This window comes from Cyprinus carpio, chromosome B19 (assembly GCF_018340385.1).
Source record: "Cyprinus carpio isolate SPL01 chromosome B19, ASM1834038v1, whole genome shotgun sequence".
Classification (NCBI taxonomy): Eukaryota; Metazoa; Chordata; class Actinopteri; order Cypriniformes; family Cyprinidae; genus Cyprinus; species Cyprinus carpio.
In genome coordinates this window covers 11,104,176-11,120,327 of record NC_056615.1, presented here as the reverse complement: position 1 = coordinate 11,120,327, position 16,152 = coordinate 11,104,176, and the positions used below count along the sequence as shown (strand labels likewise).

The 16,152-nt window shown below is 36.6% G+C and overlaps 1 protein-coding gene and 1 long non-coding RNA gene across 2 annotated transcripts in view; one reads left to right on the top strand and one right to left on the bottom strand.

The window, feature by feature from the left end:
• Positions 1–16,152, bottom strand: part of LOC109077127 (gamma-aminobutyric acid (GABA) B receptor, 2) — a 198,575-nt gene that overhangs the window by 105,074 nt on the left and 77,349 nt on the right. The gene's annotated exons all lie outside the window — the stretch shown is intronic.
• LOC122140791 lies at positions 8,607–16,122 on the top strand. The gene is made up of 3 exons (XR_006157368.1): positions 8,607–8,938; positions 13,205–13,815; positions 14,553–16,122. It is a non-coding gene; the product is annotated as an uncharacterized LOC122140791 (long non-coding RNA).

Here is a 16,152-nt window from a genome sequence, read left to right as displayed (position 1 = left end):
AATTTAAAGCGATAGGCTACATAAGGTAACGTTGGGCTTATCTCTCTCATTCCGGACAAATCCAAACGTTGCCCATTTGAAGCTAAACTCTTATTCATTAGGTAAAACAAGCTTTGGATTTCACACGTGTTTCAGTATCGATGGAAAAAAAAATCATAATGAGCAAAAATTTGCCAAAGTGGCTCACTGCTCGCGCCGCATGGCTCGGTGAAAGACTGCTCTTTCCAATGAATATGTGCGCGTGAGGCACCAGCGCGATCAAAGTCACAATTCACAATTTTTGGTCACACAGTAAAGGCATAATTCAAAAATGCAAAGTGTTAGCAATTTGAAAAGTCAAGAATAATAACAGAGTGAATAAGAATTATTTGTAATGGCTGGACCGTTCTCATTTCGCTCTGCAAATGGAACCTGAAGATTATTATAATTTTTTATTTTATTTTTTTTAACCAAGAATGAACCGAAATGAAAACATTTAGCTTTTAATCCATATATATATATATATATATATATATATATATATATATATATATATATATATATATATATATATATATATATATATATATATGTATGTATGTATGTATATGTACTGACTGTTTAATAACAATAGCATGCATAAGAGCCTTTGTGTAAAGGTCTTTCTTTAAATCTTTGATGAGTAGACTGTAGCCTAATACTATCCTATTTTTTAATGGCTTTTAAGGATGTTATAATGTATATTATAATGTTATTGTTGTTTTACGTCTTCCTTTCATTTTACAATTACATTCAGTTTGCAGTCCGTCCCTTTGCGCCACCTGGCGGTAGTATAGCGAATGATTTTAACACGCGACTGACTTGCAGTTAACGCCGCGGCCCTGCGGCGGCGGTACGCGCGGCGGTATTACCCATTTTGGATGTCTACCTACTGTATAATATTTAGTATAATAATATGTAGGTGGCATTTTAGACATTTATTATAAATATATTCTAATGTTTCTGGAACTCCATTGTGTGTCTGTGTACCATGTTGATGGGTATTTAAATTCAAAATTCAATCCAAATTCAGGAATTCATTGGAATTTATAAGATATCTCAAATTCTGACTGCCACAAAACCGTGCTGCCATGCGGCCCAAGACCTATCCAGTCCTCATGGTCAGTTCCAGTGTTCATACCTCCACTTTGTCAGGGTTTCTATGTCAGACTAGGTGTTTTTCTAAAATAATACTCAGTTTTTGAAGGCGTTACAGCAAAAATCCATCTCTTCATGCCTAAGGTTCATATAAACCAACCTTTTTTGTCATTTAAATTGTGGCCCGGAGACCATTACAGTTTCTTCATACTGTCAAAGTCAACAGAGTCAGTGCAAACTGTAATGGAGCAAGAACGAAAATCTGCATCTGCAGTACAGCAGTTGGAGAGAGAGACAAAATGTTGCACAATGATCCACAGCACTCAGAGTGAGGCATAAATATGCCGGGCCAGCCTAGCATCCACTCTCAGCAGGGTAATTCATCTGTGGCATTGTGTTTTCCCGTGCGTGTCTGGAATGGGTGATTTGACGAGCTGCAACATTAATCAATAGGGAGAGTTAGCTGTCACCAGCACTCTTCTGGATGAAAAGGAAGGGGAGGGAGTAGAAGCATATGACCTGGTTAAACAGCCTGGGTTATTGATCATGTGACTCTGGTGTCCTTCAGACTCCCAAGTTTCCTGGAAGATGAGGATAGTATTCCTCTTGTGCATAGAGAGAGGGGCTAAGGAGCCCTCATTTCATCAGCTTATTGATCTGGGCAGCAGAGTTGCTGCATGAACTGCAGGTTGCACGCTTATTAATCCCATTATAATCACCTTTGAATGATCATGAACGCTGGGAATCTGGCAGCCATTAAAAAGAGAGGAACGCTTGAACTTCAGAGGTTTGATAAACACAAATGGCTTTGATACCAAACTAAAACTCAGTGTGATTAGCCTACATATTTCAGGATCTTGTCATGTACTTCCATTAAGAACTTAAATGGATGGTTCAGTTAAAATATATTCTGTCATCATTTGACCCTCTCTTTTCTTCAAAACATAAAAGAAGTTATTTTGGAGAAAGTCTCAGTAATTATGTTTCCATCCAAATTGGTGAAAACTAGAGTACATAAAACATTTGCAAATAAAGCAAAATTTCCATCTCATTTGTTCGTGTGAATATATACATATATACGCACAAAAGAAACAAAGTCGTGAATTTTGATGAACAGAAACTACAACAAATATATTTTTTGCATTCCCATTTGATCCAATAACAAAATAAAAATTCAGTTTCTACAACTTTACAAAAGAGCAAAAAATATGGAGAGATTGAATATGTTGAGTCAGAACAGAGAAAGATGTTAAATTTGCAGTCACTCCCTTAGCTATTGTGTTAGAAACACTTATGTGGCAGCGTTAACTAGTTTTTAATTTATAGTCTCATAAGTGTACATAATTAAAAAAATACATCTAAATAAAGCTTTGCTAGGATTTATGATGTTAATAACTGTGGAAATGCATCATCGTGATGCTCTAACAAATAGAGCAATGCTTTTATAAAGCCACAGAGACTGTGCTTTTCAGGAAAATTAACCTTTTAGTGTCTTAAAGTTACATCTGCACATTAAACTCACACACAAATTCACTTTACATATTACAAAATGTCACTATGATAAACAATATATTGTTTAAAATGACACTACATGGTGATACATTGAAGAAGCCATTCAACAGCCCTCTTCATTAACCCTAAGGCCTAGAAAGCAAAAGGAAACCATACATGAGTTTGAATAATTAGCTGTAATTAGGCACAAAGTTTTAAAAATGAGCACAATTTTAATTGTTCTACAAAGACTAACTCTCCAGATTAGCACAAAGTGTATTCATGTTTTCTCTATTGATCATGCCAGTGGTTTTCAGCAGTTTATCAAATTACCTGTTATCAGTGCAATAGAAACACTGACCCTTGAACAGATGTAAAAAATGAAAGCAGCGCACTCAAAGAGAGATGAATGATTGTGTTCCATCACACTCTCTATAATTCTCTCTATTTATAAATTGAGATTTGATAGCGTAACCCGAAATCTCACTGCGTTGCCGCTGCTGGCAGATCGGTCTGTATGAAAGATTAATGAGCAGATGCTGAACTGTAGAAACCATTATTATTCTTTTTCTTCTCCTCGTCACTCCTTCCAACAGGGAGGGAGAGGATTACAATGCATGTGCTGCTATCTCTCTGTGCTGAGCAGGATATTTCAGAGCAAAACCCTCCTGCAAACACCCCACCCACCTATCAAGAGAGAGAGAGAGAAAGAAAAAGAAGAGGGTGATGTTTTCATCTCAGTGTCTTATGGATCTGGAATACGAGAGTAAAAATCTATTCATCAATGTTTATTTTCACCAGTTTCATTCTTATCATTTATAATTTATGGTTTTCCCTCCATAATGTTCCAGAAGGGAGCATAACATATACGATGGAAATCCCAGAATGCACTGTGGCAAACTCTCTACTCTGCCAACTAGTGCATGAATTTTAGAAAGGTAGTGTCGTCTCAAATAAACCACTTTTTTTTTTCTTTGGTACACAAAAGCAAACATTTCAAACGCAGGTGCTGGTATGACCGCTAGCATTAGCAAACATTCAGCAGAATATTTTTAACCATATTTCAAAAGACTATAATATAAATTCAGAAATTACATACAAAGATTTAGTTAGGTAAGTGGTCACTTTAAAGTTCACTTTTAAGTATTGATTTCAATATAGATTTAAACAGTTTAACTGTAAATAACATGCAGTTAAGTGTCCAAAAACATTACATTCAGTTTACAATGAAATATATTTTTTAAAAGTATATTATTTTGGTAAAAAGTATTCTTACTTTTTTCACAAGGGCTTATTGTACTACTTACAGTATACTACAGAATGGTGTATATTTACTCTAATTAGGGTGTCACATTGTTAGCTTAGCAACATGCTAATACCAAACCTACTGAAATCAATTGTGAGTTGGGTCTATTTGTATATTCAAGCACTATTTGTATGACACACTGAGATTCTGCCTATGAAGGTTATTCCGAAGTTCTTTTATTCAGTTTGGGTGTTGTCTAAGAAGGCAGCTGCTTGTGTAGGCAGTAGGCAGCTCACTAGGTTTTGGAACGGAGCCTATGTGCTGTTCATATGGACTATGCTGTAAATGGATTTCTCTTTCTTTCTCTCATCCTCTCTTAATTCATTTGCCAGAGAAACATTAGGAGGCAGAACAGGGGAATCTTCACTTGAGGCTATTTGGCTCGGTTTGTTTGAACGCCTGCTCTTCCCTCTTCCAATTAAATTGGCGATGAAGGCAGAATAAAGAAAGATTGAGTAAATACAACCAAATAGAAATGAATCCGTAAAGCCTGAGTGCAGAAGTCTGATGTTATTTTAAATCGAGTCAGTGTAACCAAGGTAACTTTCAAGATAGGAAGGGAATGTGAAATCATGCTTTTTGAAAGCAGATATTTCCTTGCTAAATTTGATCATGCAGGAAGTACAATGGACTCTTGAGCTCTCATCTCTTCTTAGGTAGCTCTGAAGTGTGCTAAGGTTTTGCATTAGCGGGCTATTGAATATAATGCGTGCTTGAGAAGTTACAATGACTTGTCAAAGTCTTGGAGGCTCAGGCAGTAATTGGAAATACATCCGTAGAAGTGCTCCCTTGAAATCAATATAACTGGCAGGCCCATTTCCTCCCTCCATTCACAAAAAATCCTAATCCTCCATTTTAATTTCTAATGTCATGGAGTTTGGGACAGCCCTCACGACACATTACACATTCCTCTTAACTGTAATAATTAAATTTACAGTCCATCAGCTGTTTCCTCACAGAAAGATGGAAAGATCTGTCTTGAGTTCATCTGGACGTGTCATGAGAGGAACTTAACCAAACCAGGTCTCAGATTCATTACAATTTGACAAGCTCTGAACACAAGTATTTGCCTTTCCATGTTTTTAAATTAGCTATGCTACAAAATTGTACTGCAAACTTCAACTATTTCATAAAGACTCCCCAAAGGAAAAATTTATTACTTAAAGGCCTCTCTTTCATACCTCAGGAGACCTAATGGAAGTGTCAGTTATAGTAGGTTTTATTTAAGCATCAAGTATGTTGCCCTTAAAGGGTTAGTTCGCCCAAAAATGAAAATTAGCCTGTGTTTTACTCACCCTCAAAGCATCCTAGGTGTCTATGACTTTCTACTTTCAGACGAATCCTATCGGAGTTATATTAAAAATTGTCCTGGCCCCTCCAAGCCTTACAATGGGGGTAAGCGAGTGCTTTTTGTAAACAGTCAAGAAAACGTCAAATAAAGCGTGCACATCCGTAGGCCTCCTGTAGCAAATCCATGTGTTTTTTGTAAGAAAAACAGCCATATTTCAAACGCAATAAACACTTTTTTCTCACTTCTGCTGACTGTAGTACGAGGAAGCTGTTCTGTTGGATAATTGCTTTGAGGTAATTGTAATTGCTTTGAGGGTGAGTAAAACACAGGCTAACTTTCATTTATGGGTGAACTAGCCCTTTAAAGTTCCTTAAAAAATTTAAAATACAATTGTTGAATAGAATATAGTACTATAAAATCATTTTGTTTTTGATAAGAATTTTATCAGAATATTTCTGATTCTCGTATTTTTTTTTTTATATTTGCAAGTCTGAGCACAATTTGAACCACTGTTGAGATATCTCCTTAAACTATAGAGATTACTAGTGCATTTTTTGTATTTCACAACAATCAGAGAAAAAGGAAACATGAATGAATACACAAACATTTACTTACACAAACAGCTTTGGTACCCATTGATTTCCCTTGTTTTGATTAAAAAAAAATCAGAGACTTTTCTCAAAATACAGGTTTGAAATGTAGGTAAATAATGACAGAATTTTATAGAGTAAATATAGCTAGTTAATAAAGGAAACATTCTCTTCCATTTTAAATACTGAAATATTGATAATAATTTCTAAAATACTCTAAAACAAGTCACAGGTGGTAATTTTCACTCAGTAAAACAATTCTGCTAGTGAAAAATAAATATACTTAAATTAATTTGAAATATATTTATTTCATTCTAAATATACTAAAGACACATTTACATATTTATGTACTTAAACAAACTTGCAGTTGTACTTTTGGTATACTAAAATGAAATACTTAAAGTCTTCTAAATTGCTAAATTGATTTATACATAGTATGAAATAAATGTATTTTAAATATATTACTTTTTTACTAGGGTCAGATGACTACTTTTTATTGGATTATACTAGGTCTCATAGTGAGAGAATAAGAATTTAGTGTAATTTAGCCACAGTAAAGAGGGCAGTTGGCCAGTATTCTCACTCTAACAACCGCAAATATATTCTGTCGATAAAGCAAATACGTTTTTAAGCAGTCCTGTCAAGAAAACAAACATCCTGACAACAAACACTCCATCAATCAACAGCTGTGTTTTACACACTCGTGCTTCACTGCTGGGTCACGATTCATACAGAAGAATATCAGCAAATCAATAAACAAGTGAGCAAATGAGGAAGTCCTTATCTTGATGGGACAGCTGGGTTGTGCTGATGTATTCTACAATACATACACAACACACACACATGCACATCTATCACAGAGAGATTTTCTACAAAAATAGACATTACTACATGCTTATGAAATATATAAAACATTTTGGGATTAAATTACCAAAATATATAAACCTACAAAAATGAACTAAACTGTGATATAAAATGACTCACACATTGCTAGATTTCGGCCATACTGCCCACTCCAATAGTACTCTAGCATACAAACCTGTAGTCGGATATTACACTGTCAGTGGGCATTTGAACATTGACCGTAAAAAAAATTATTAAAAAAAAAATAAAATTCAACACATATTAATCAGCTTTGGTGGAGACGGCTTCAAAGGAAATGCCATGCCAAAATCCTTGTGTGCAGCAGCTTCCACATGAATAATGTATGAATTTAATATCTAACCCAGGCACTTATGCTGCCTTCACTTCTCAGCCACGTGCCCGGGCCTCGGCGCCGTGGATTATGCCGGTTGGATTATTACAGCACGACGGAGGTCTGGATTTGGGTTACGTGTCACTCAGCATGCAGACAGATGCTTAACCTGAGCCCCGATGTGAAACGCACATATGCTTGAGTGATCATATGAAGGTGATGCTTAGAGTCAAAGATCGGTCATGAATTAATTCAATAAATGTTCCCTTTTCCCATGTGCTTGCATTTACAATGAATTTATCTTAATATATAGGCTTGTGCCGTCACTGACAGCAGCAAGAGTTGGCTTTTGTTTTGCATACAGAGGTGAGAATGTATGGAGCTGAGGAGATGTAGGTATAGTATGTATGTATTTTTTTCCACCAGTGGCAGCCCTGTAAGAAAAAAATTCAAGTTTTAAATACAAAAACAATAAAATAATAAAATACTGTTTCAGTCTTTCTACTTTTACATTTAATTCAATGTTACTTACCATTATTATTGCCATAATTATTAATATCAATGACAATAATTTGTATAATTTTTATTATAAAATACTTCTTCAGTCTTTCTACTTAGAACTTTTACATTTAATTCAAAATGTTACTTACCATTATTTCCGTAATTATTAATAACAATAATTTTAATTTAATATAATTATTATTATAATATACTTTTTCAGACTTTTTATTTAGAACTTTTACATTTAATCTAATGTTACAGTTTTTGCTGTAATTATTAATAACAAGGATAATATTTTTTAAATAATTGTTGTTATTATTATTATAAATTTTAGTTAATTGTGAAATATACTAGCAATTTTGAGTGAAAAATTTCTACACCACTTTTCAGTATGTCTCACAAGATACCCTAGACAAGATAAAACATGATTAAAAGGGAAAAGTTTAAAAACTACTAGTTATTGTATAAGCATAGATCTGCTTTAACATTTTTATAATATAAATTATAATATGAAATAATAATCTGAAGTGACACAAGGGTGTGCAGATGATGGCAGATTACTTAGTTTAATGCAAATTAATAATTAAGTCAGATCTGCAAAAAAAATTCAACAAGCATTATTTTACTAACAAAAAAGGTTTAATTTTCAAAGAACTTACTTTCAAAATAAGCTTTTTATGGAAGTTACATTTAAAAACCACTTGGCTCAAAAATCTGATGCTTTTAGTGACATATCGACAAATAACTGTTCGAAGAACAAGCACACTCTGTTTGGAAATGTGAGGTGGGCCACCCAAATCATCTTCAGATTTTGCATTAGTGATATAACCTTACACAGTGCCCGACAGTGCAGTGCTACTGACAGGCTGACTAATTATGTAAGACCTGCTGTGTGGTTGAGTGAGGGGCTCTGGAGAGCTTTATTTTAGGAGATGATGACGGGAATTTGCATGGCTGCTGAGGCAGTGAACGCAAGCTGAAAAGGGCGGAGAGAAGCAGATGAGGTTCACTGCAGGGATCGTAAGAGCGTTTTCTATGAAATATTCAACAATGAATCTTGAGTGATGGTGAAACCTCCACCCACTTCTCCATCGTCCCTCCCAGATAAAACACTAAAGAGTGTGTGAGCAACGAGGTGCATGGCTCGCTGCACTTGATTGGACGCACCTGAAGCCTACCGCACATCATCACAGTTTGTTCTACATTTCCATCAAGTGCTCCGAAACAGAGGAGGATTTAGTGTATTGATCAAAGGCGCCTGTTGTTTTCAAGGAGATGGTGGCCGCATCCAACTTCCTGTGTTGTACTGAATGCAGTGAAGAGCTTACTTCTCAAATATTGATGAAGCACACTCTGTAGGAATGCAGATACGCAATATCAATACCTTCCAGGTGTGTGCCAGATTCAATCCCACGACAGAATCAAATCACCTTTGGACCCGAAAAAAGGTAACCTTTGGTACTGCCTGTTAAAAACATATAGCACAATTCTAAATGAACATTTAAAGCAGTAAAAGGCCAGCATCTTTTATTCCTCTTCATACAAATTATAATTACTCGGGCAGATTATCTATTAATAAAGTCCTATTTTTGTGCGCTTTCTTACACAATATTATGCTATACTCTTGAAACACTTTTAACAGATTCCATCATTTGTAAATTAAAAATGTTGACATTTGCATAACATAAAATGTCCAATATGTATGGCTTTTCTGATGTTGTAAACTTGCTTGGTAGCTCACCTGGTACAGCATTGTGCTCAGGTATGATGATTCAAAAGAGTTAAAAAAAAACTTGCTGACATGGTTGTTTGGTTAGAGTATGGTTTAGTGTAGGTGGTACATTTTTTTCAAATGCATTGGAGTTACTGGACATTTCTAATCTGCTGCAATATGTACAAGGCAATAAAGCATTGCTGGTTTCAGGTTCATTTGTTTAGGATAAAACTGAATGCACTTTTAGCACTTCTTTCTGGACATTTTATATTGAATGAGTCACGAAACGTGCAAGTAGCCATATCATTTTACAGAAATGTCACCACAGGAGCCTGTTGTTGGATTCTGTTGTTTCTTGCTATATCTGACAAGCTGCCATGGTCCTTTGACCTGTGTGTTCTTTAGATTATGATGAAAAAACAACATCTGTGAATATTCAGGTGTTAAACAAGTACCATTCATCTATTAGGAAAAATATACAGCAGAATTAATATGAATTGTATGTTAACACAAAGTATTTATCCTTAGCAACTACTAAATAGATTTTTTTTGATGGTGAGAGATCTGGTATATGTTAAAGTTTTGCGAGCCTGTTAACACAAAGGCCTGCTGCCCATCCACCCTAATCATTGCTGACATCTTGAATCAGAGTGGAAGTGTGCCTGATATCAAAGCTGCAGACGTTCACACAGTGTCAGCCAACAGACCCGAGACCTCATGTGTGATGTTCCGGAAACTGCATTTCATTAAAAAGTCTGAGGACATTGATGACATTAAAACAAAGTGAAATACCAAAACATTCTTCTCCAGGCAACACGTTTAACCCCTTTTCAACATTTCTATTGCATGAAAATGGGAGTACTGTGCATTGAAGATTAGGGCTCTACCTTAGTAAATTGTTTTTCTCATACTACCATTCAAAAGTTTGGGTTCAGGTCATATGATTCAAGACTTGTCAACACAGACCCAACACAGTTACTAATGGTAAAACTAATCAACTGGTAGATATGACAAGAAAGAGAAAATAAAATGATAAGGAAAGAAAGAAGTGATTGGAGTTCTAGTACAGAAGATTAAAAAAAAACCTCATGGTCGTCAAGGATTCTCCCCACATAAAACATTTGATTTTCCTGTAGCCGCTGTGACTGCGGCCCCTACAGCATTGATCACACTGATCTGAATCTGCAGACACATTGTGATTAGGTTTTGCAGGGTTATCGACTTTGTGTTAAACTCTGGACCATCACACAAACTCCTAGCATGCATCTCCCTCTCTCACTACTTCACCATTTCTTTCTTGTTGTAGACATTTCTCTGGTATCCTCACCTTTAATTTGTCCATCCTTCCCTTCAGACATAAAGGAAAATGGTATAGTAGATACCTAAATAGATATATCTTTTTTCCAAATAACATTTCAATGCAAGTAATGAAACAAGAAGTTAATTCATTTCCAGTGATTTTAGAATTACAGGTGCTGGTCATATAATTAGAATATCATCAAAAAGTTGATTTATTTCACTAATTCCATTCAAAAAGTGAAACTTGTATATTATATTTATTCATTACACACAGACTGATATATTTCAAATGTTTATTTCTTTTAATTTTGATGTTTATAACTGACAACTAAGGAAAATCCCAAATTCAGTATCTCAGAAAATTTGAATATTGTGAAAAGGTTCAATATTGAAGACACCTGGTGTCACACTCTAATCAGTTAATTAACTCAAAACTCTTGCAAAGCCTTTAAATGGTCTCTCAGTCTAGTTCTGTAGGCTACACAATCATGGGGAAGACTGCTGACTTGACAGTTGTCCAAAAGACGACCATTGACACCTTGCACAAGGAGGGCAAGACACAAAAGGTCATTGCAAAAGAGGCTGGCTGTTCACAGAGCTCTGTGTCCAAGCACATTAATAGAGAGGCGAAGGGAAGGAAAAGATGTGATAGAAAAAAGTGTACAAGCAATAGGGATAACCATACCCTGGAGAGGATTGTGAAACAAAAAACCCATTCAAAAATGTGGGGGAGATTCACAAAGAGTGGACTGCAGCTGGAGTCAGTGCTTCAAGAACCACTACACAAAGACGTATGCAAGACATGGGTTTCAGCTGTCGCATTCCTTGTGTCAAGCCACTCTTGAACAACCGACAGCGTCAGGAGTGTCTCGCCTGGGCTAAAGACAAAAAGGACTGGACTGCTGCTGAGTTGTCCAAAGTTATGTTCTCTGATGGAAGTAAATTTTGCATATCCTTTGGATATCAGGGTCCCAGAGTCTGAAGGAAGAGAGGAGAGGCACACAATCCATATTTCTTGAGGTCCAGTGTAAAGTTTCCACAGTCAGTGATGGTTTGCAGTGCCATGTCATCCGCTGGTGTTGGTCCACTGTGTTTTCTGAGGTCCAAGGTCAACACAGCCGTATACCAGGAAGTTTTAGAGCACTTCATCCTTCCTGCTGCCTGACCAACTTTATGGAGATGCAGATTTCATTTTCCAACAGGACTTGGCACCTGCACACAGTGCCAAAGCTTCCAGTACCTGGTTTAAGGACCATGGTATCCCTGTTCTTAATTGGACAGCAAACTCGCCTGACCTTAACCCCATAGAAAATCTATGGGGTATTGTGAAGAGAAAGATGTGATATGCCAGACCCAAGAATGCAGAAGAGCTGAAGGCCACTATCATAGCAACCTGGGCTCTCATAACACCTGAGCACTGCCACAGACTGATCGACTCCATGTCAAGCCGCATTACTGCAGTAATTCAGACAAAAGGAGCCCCAACTAAGTATTGAGTGCTGTACATGCTCATACTTTTCATTTTTATACTTTTTAGTTGGCCAAGATTTCTAAAAATCCTTTCTTTGTATTGGTCTTGTTATATTCTAATTTTCTGAGATACTGAATTTGGGATTTTCCTTAGTTGTCAGTTAGAAACATCAAAATTAAAAGAAATAAACATTTGAAATATATCAGTCTGTGTGTAATGAATGAATATAATATACAAGTTTCACTTTTTGAATGGAATTAGTGAAATAAATCAACTTTTTGATGATATTCTAATTATATGACCAGCACCTGTATATTATCTATAATACAGGTCATCAGTGCTGGGATGACCATGATTTAAAGTAGTTCAACCACAGTCAAGGTACTCTTTCAAAAAAAAGTTACAGTAGCTAGACTATATGATGCTAAAAAAGTAACTACATTAAACATATTTATGCTTTCAAAAATGAATCATATTATATAATTTATAATCAGAACTGTATTTCTTGACCACAAACATTGAAGGGTTTTGAATGAATGAATACTGGGTGACAGCTTTACCTTTTAATAAATAAATTGATACTAAATCAAACTAAAGGTTGGAATAAACACATAAAAGGGCTTTTTCTAGCATTGCATCATTTTACACTGTACAAGTTTAGCACTGCAATGACGGGTTAACAGTACAAAAGTGATACCAACCAGAGCAGGGTTTCATAACCCCAGGTAAAAAGCGGTGTTAAGCTCTCTTCTAAATTACAAGTGTAGAACGTTCCTTTACTGTGGGTTAAAGGGGTCCTATTATGCTTTTTCACTTTTTCAACTTTAGTTAGTCTGTAATGATGCTGTTTGAGCATAAAAAAGAGAGAGGTGTTGTCATAATTTAAAATATGTGAAAATATGTGTTTTTCAAACAACCTAGTATGAGAGCCTGTTCTAGTAAACCCCCAAAACAAAATCAAGACTTTATAAAAGACCATAATAGGAACCCTTTAAAGGCAGGGTTTAGAACGATAATAATAAGGTATTAATTGCAGTGTGAAAAATCCCTAATCTCAATGCCTCATTGCTAGATGCATGACAAATGACAGATGCATTGCTAGATGCATGACAAATGAAAACAATAGTAATATTCAACAACTTAAATCTCATGCATTGTTTTGAAATGTTTTCATTTATGTCACTGTATCTGTCTGCCACAGTTTCATAAGTGTCCTGGTTCTTTCAACAGCTCTGTGATGTCTTCCCTAAGTGTTCGCACCTCTTACGAAAGCGCTCAAAGATAATCTCACAGTCTATGGCTGGATGAAAGATGTCATCATATTCCTACGCTACCAGATGGCTACATTACCCCAACACGACTTCCTCTAGATACTTCAGTCCTTCTAGTACCCATATGTGGCACAGCATCCCCTAAGACACTGGGACCCATCTTGAGAGCAGCAGTAGAAGCTTGCATGGCAAAGAGGATTCGATGGAGTATTCAAGTGGCGCTAGCTATTATATTAAGGCAATAGTCAAACTACTTCTCCTTCTTCTCTACCGTTTCTGTCTTTCCAAGCTAGGGGCATGTTCACTTTCTCTCATTCTGTCCCTCAGTAGGAGGCTTGTTCTTCCTGTATATCACACTGGGTGATGAAGCACTGAAATAGAGCAGGTGATGGTGGCTGACGTCTAAACTTCATTCCCTTGGGCACTGCAATGAGAAACATTAAGAGCCACACTTGTTTATTCACTTTACGTTTGCATCAAACTCTATATCACGTGTCAAACCAGTGGGACTCTTGCTGATGACCATTCCACAGAAAGATCGACTGATGGGAATTGTTTGAATGGAATGAGGTAAAATAGCTTGTTTAACACGGGAATTTGTACATTAGGCAGAAAGTGTAAACAATCAGCTAATATAGAGTAACTCACATTTTAGACTCTGTCAAAGCAAAATAGTTCCAAACAAAGCAGCAGTAGGTCCACTGTGCATATTTAAGTAACACACAGCAGTGCTTCATACCCTAAATGAATCAGCATTTTTGAGTGAATCAGATGAATTAAAGATTCAGTGACTCACTTGTGAAATCAATCACTTCTAGAAGAAACAGCTTTTTTTTTTAAACTAATCAAAATGAATAATTCAGTGACTTGCTTGTAAAATCAGTTACTTGTTTAGTTTGTGAGTGAATTTTCGAAAAATAGACTAATAAATAAATGACTCCCTCATAAAACCAGTCACATGTCGCCATCTACTGGTATTTCGATGTAATTTATAGAAACATTCACTGAAAAATACCCAACACTAATACACTCTGGAATATGCCAACACAGACAAGCATACATATATATTTATTATTATTTTATAATTACATCTATTAAATTAACTGAACTTAGTAATGTTGTGTTTGAATGTATAAACATTTTTAGATAAACAGTTTTTTCCCCTTAAACTAATAATTACATTTACAATTTCAATTGCCATTTGCCACAACTGTACAGCCCAAACTGTCTGCTCTCATACTCTAAGAGTCTGCTGATGTCAGAACTGAGTACCTTTGCTACATAACAATGGACTGTCCTCTTTTAAGGTCACGATGAGGGGAAAACCACAATTGACAGAGGAAATACCACTGTGCAAAGAGCATGTCAGTAAAAGACAGACTTCATTAGGACTACAACCCCCATTCTGTCTCCAGAGCTTATGGCCCAGTTGCTTCAGCAGATCCCTATTCAACAGAGCCTCAGCCTGCCATCTGAAGACACCGCAGTGTGCCAAGCTTCTCGAAATATCTCCTCACCAGGGAAATGACTCTGCCTGTCAACCTGAGAAACCAATGTTCCCCTCAAGCCCAGACACATTCTCAAAATAGTTTTGCTTTCTTCAGAAGAACAAAAAGAGCGTTTTCTGTGATTCTGCCTGGCATTAAAGTTTAGCCCCGTGGCAGACACAATGGGCACGAGCAATGAACGGTGTGCAGCGACAAAAAGACAATCATTCGGAAAAGACTGAAGTCTGGGACGTCTCAATCCTCAGTCGTTTGCATTTCAGTGTTTTTTTCTTCTCAAGTGCATCATAAATCTGTGGATTTTAAATCTGGATTCTGCACTTTTCCACTTTCTGCCCTTCAAAAATTAGGCCAATTCCTGGCGTTCTCTAGACACCGGATTGATGTGGTTAAGATGATGGGCTAAGAGTGGACACAAGCACTCTTGTGTGTGTTTTTCAAGGGGAAATGGTGGGGGGTGAAGTGTGCTCAGAGAGATGACACATCTTACAGGCTGACACCCAGCCCAGCTGAGGCAGACACCTGCACTTCCTCATCCGTGGGGCTCATCAGCAGTCCGTGATTACGTCGCGTTAGCCTGCTTTGCCGCTGACGTGACCAGACTGCCAATGGAGCCTGTTGTCCTATCAGGGTATCGGAGCTCATCTGTGGCACACTATCGCCAAGGACTCTCAATGTGAGAAGCGCCATCAGGCTCCCACTCCACTGCACATCTGTCTGTAACAGCCTGTTTGTTTTAGACAGTCTGGAATTAAAGGACATTAAATACAATGATTTTTGCCCTGTTGATTCAGAGCCTGTGAGAGTGTCCTCTAGCTGTGATATAGGTTCTGCATCATTCAAACCCTAATCACGCCACTGATAATTTTCTTTCACCCCTCATCAATTGCCTGTTTTTACACCTCTCCTGTTATTTGCTCAAGGAACACGTAGGCCATGAGTGGTCACCTATAAACATCACTTCTTCTTTCACATGTATGGCACGGTCATAATAGAGCGATATGAAGGGATTGATTGGTGCAGCACAGGGAGCATAGTTGAGTGAAGAACACAGAATAGAAATTAATTAACCAGAGTCTGGTCAGTCAATAATTACTTCTCAATTTCCCCTCCAATGGTACATATCAAAGGCTGGCGACATGCACTATGGGGATGTGTGCCATTCAGAATTGAATTAAGTATGCCCTTTGGATTCCTGTATTTGAATCAAGGTAGCAAACAGGACTGAGAAATGCTGTTCCAATGTGAATATGAGTAGAATTTAAAATTAACTAAATTCACATTCAAATAACTAATGTTTAATTGGAAAAACAATGTTTTTTTAAAAAAAATATTGAGTTTAGATATTAAAATATAGCCTATATCTAGATAGACAGACAGATAGATAGATAGATAGATAGAT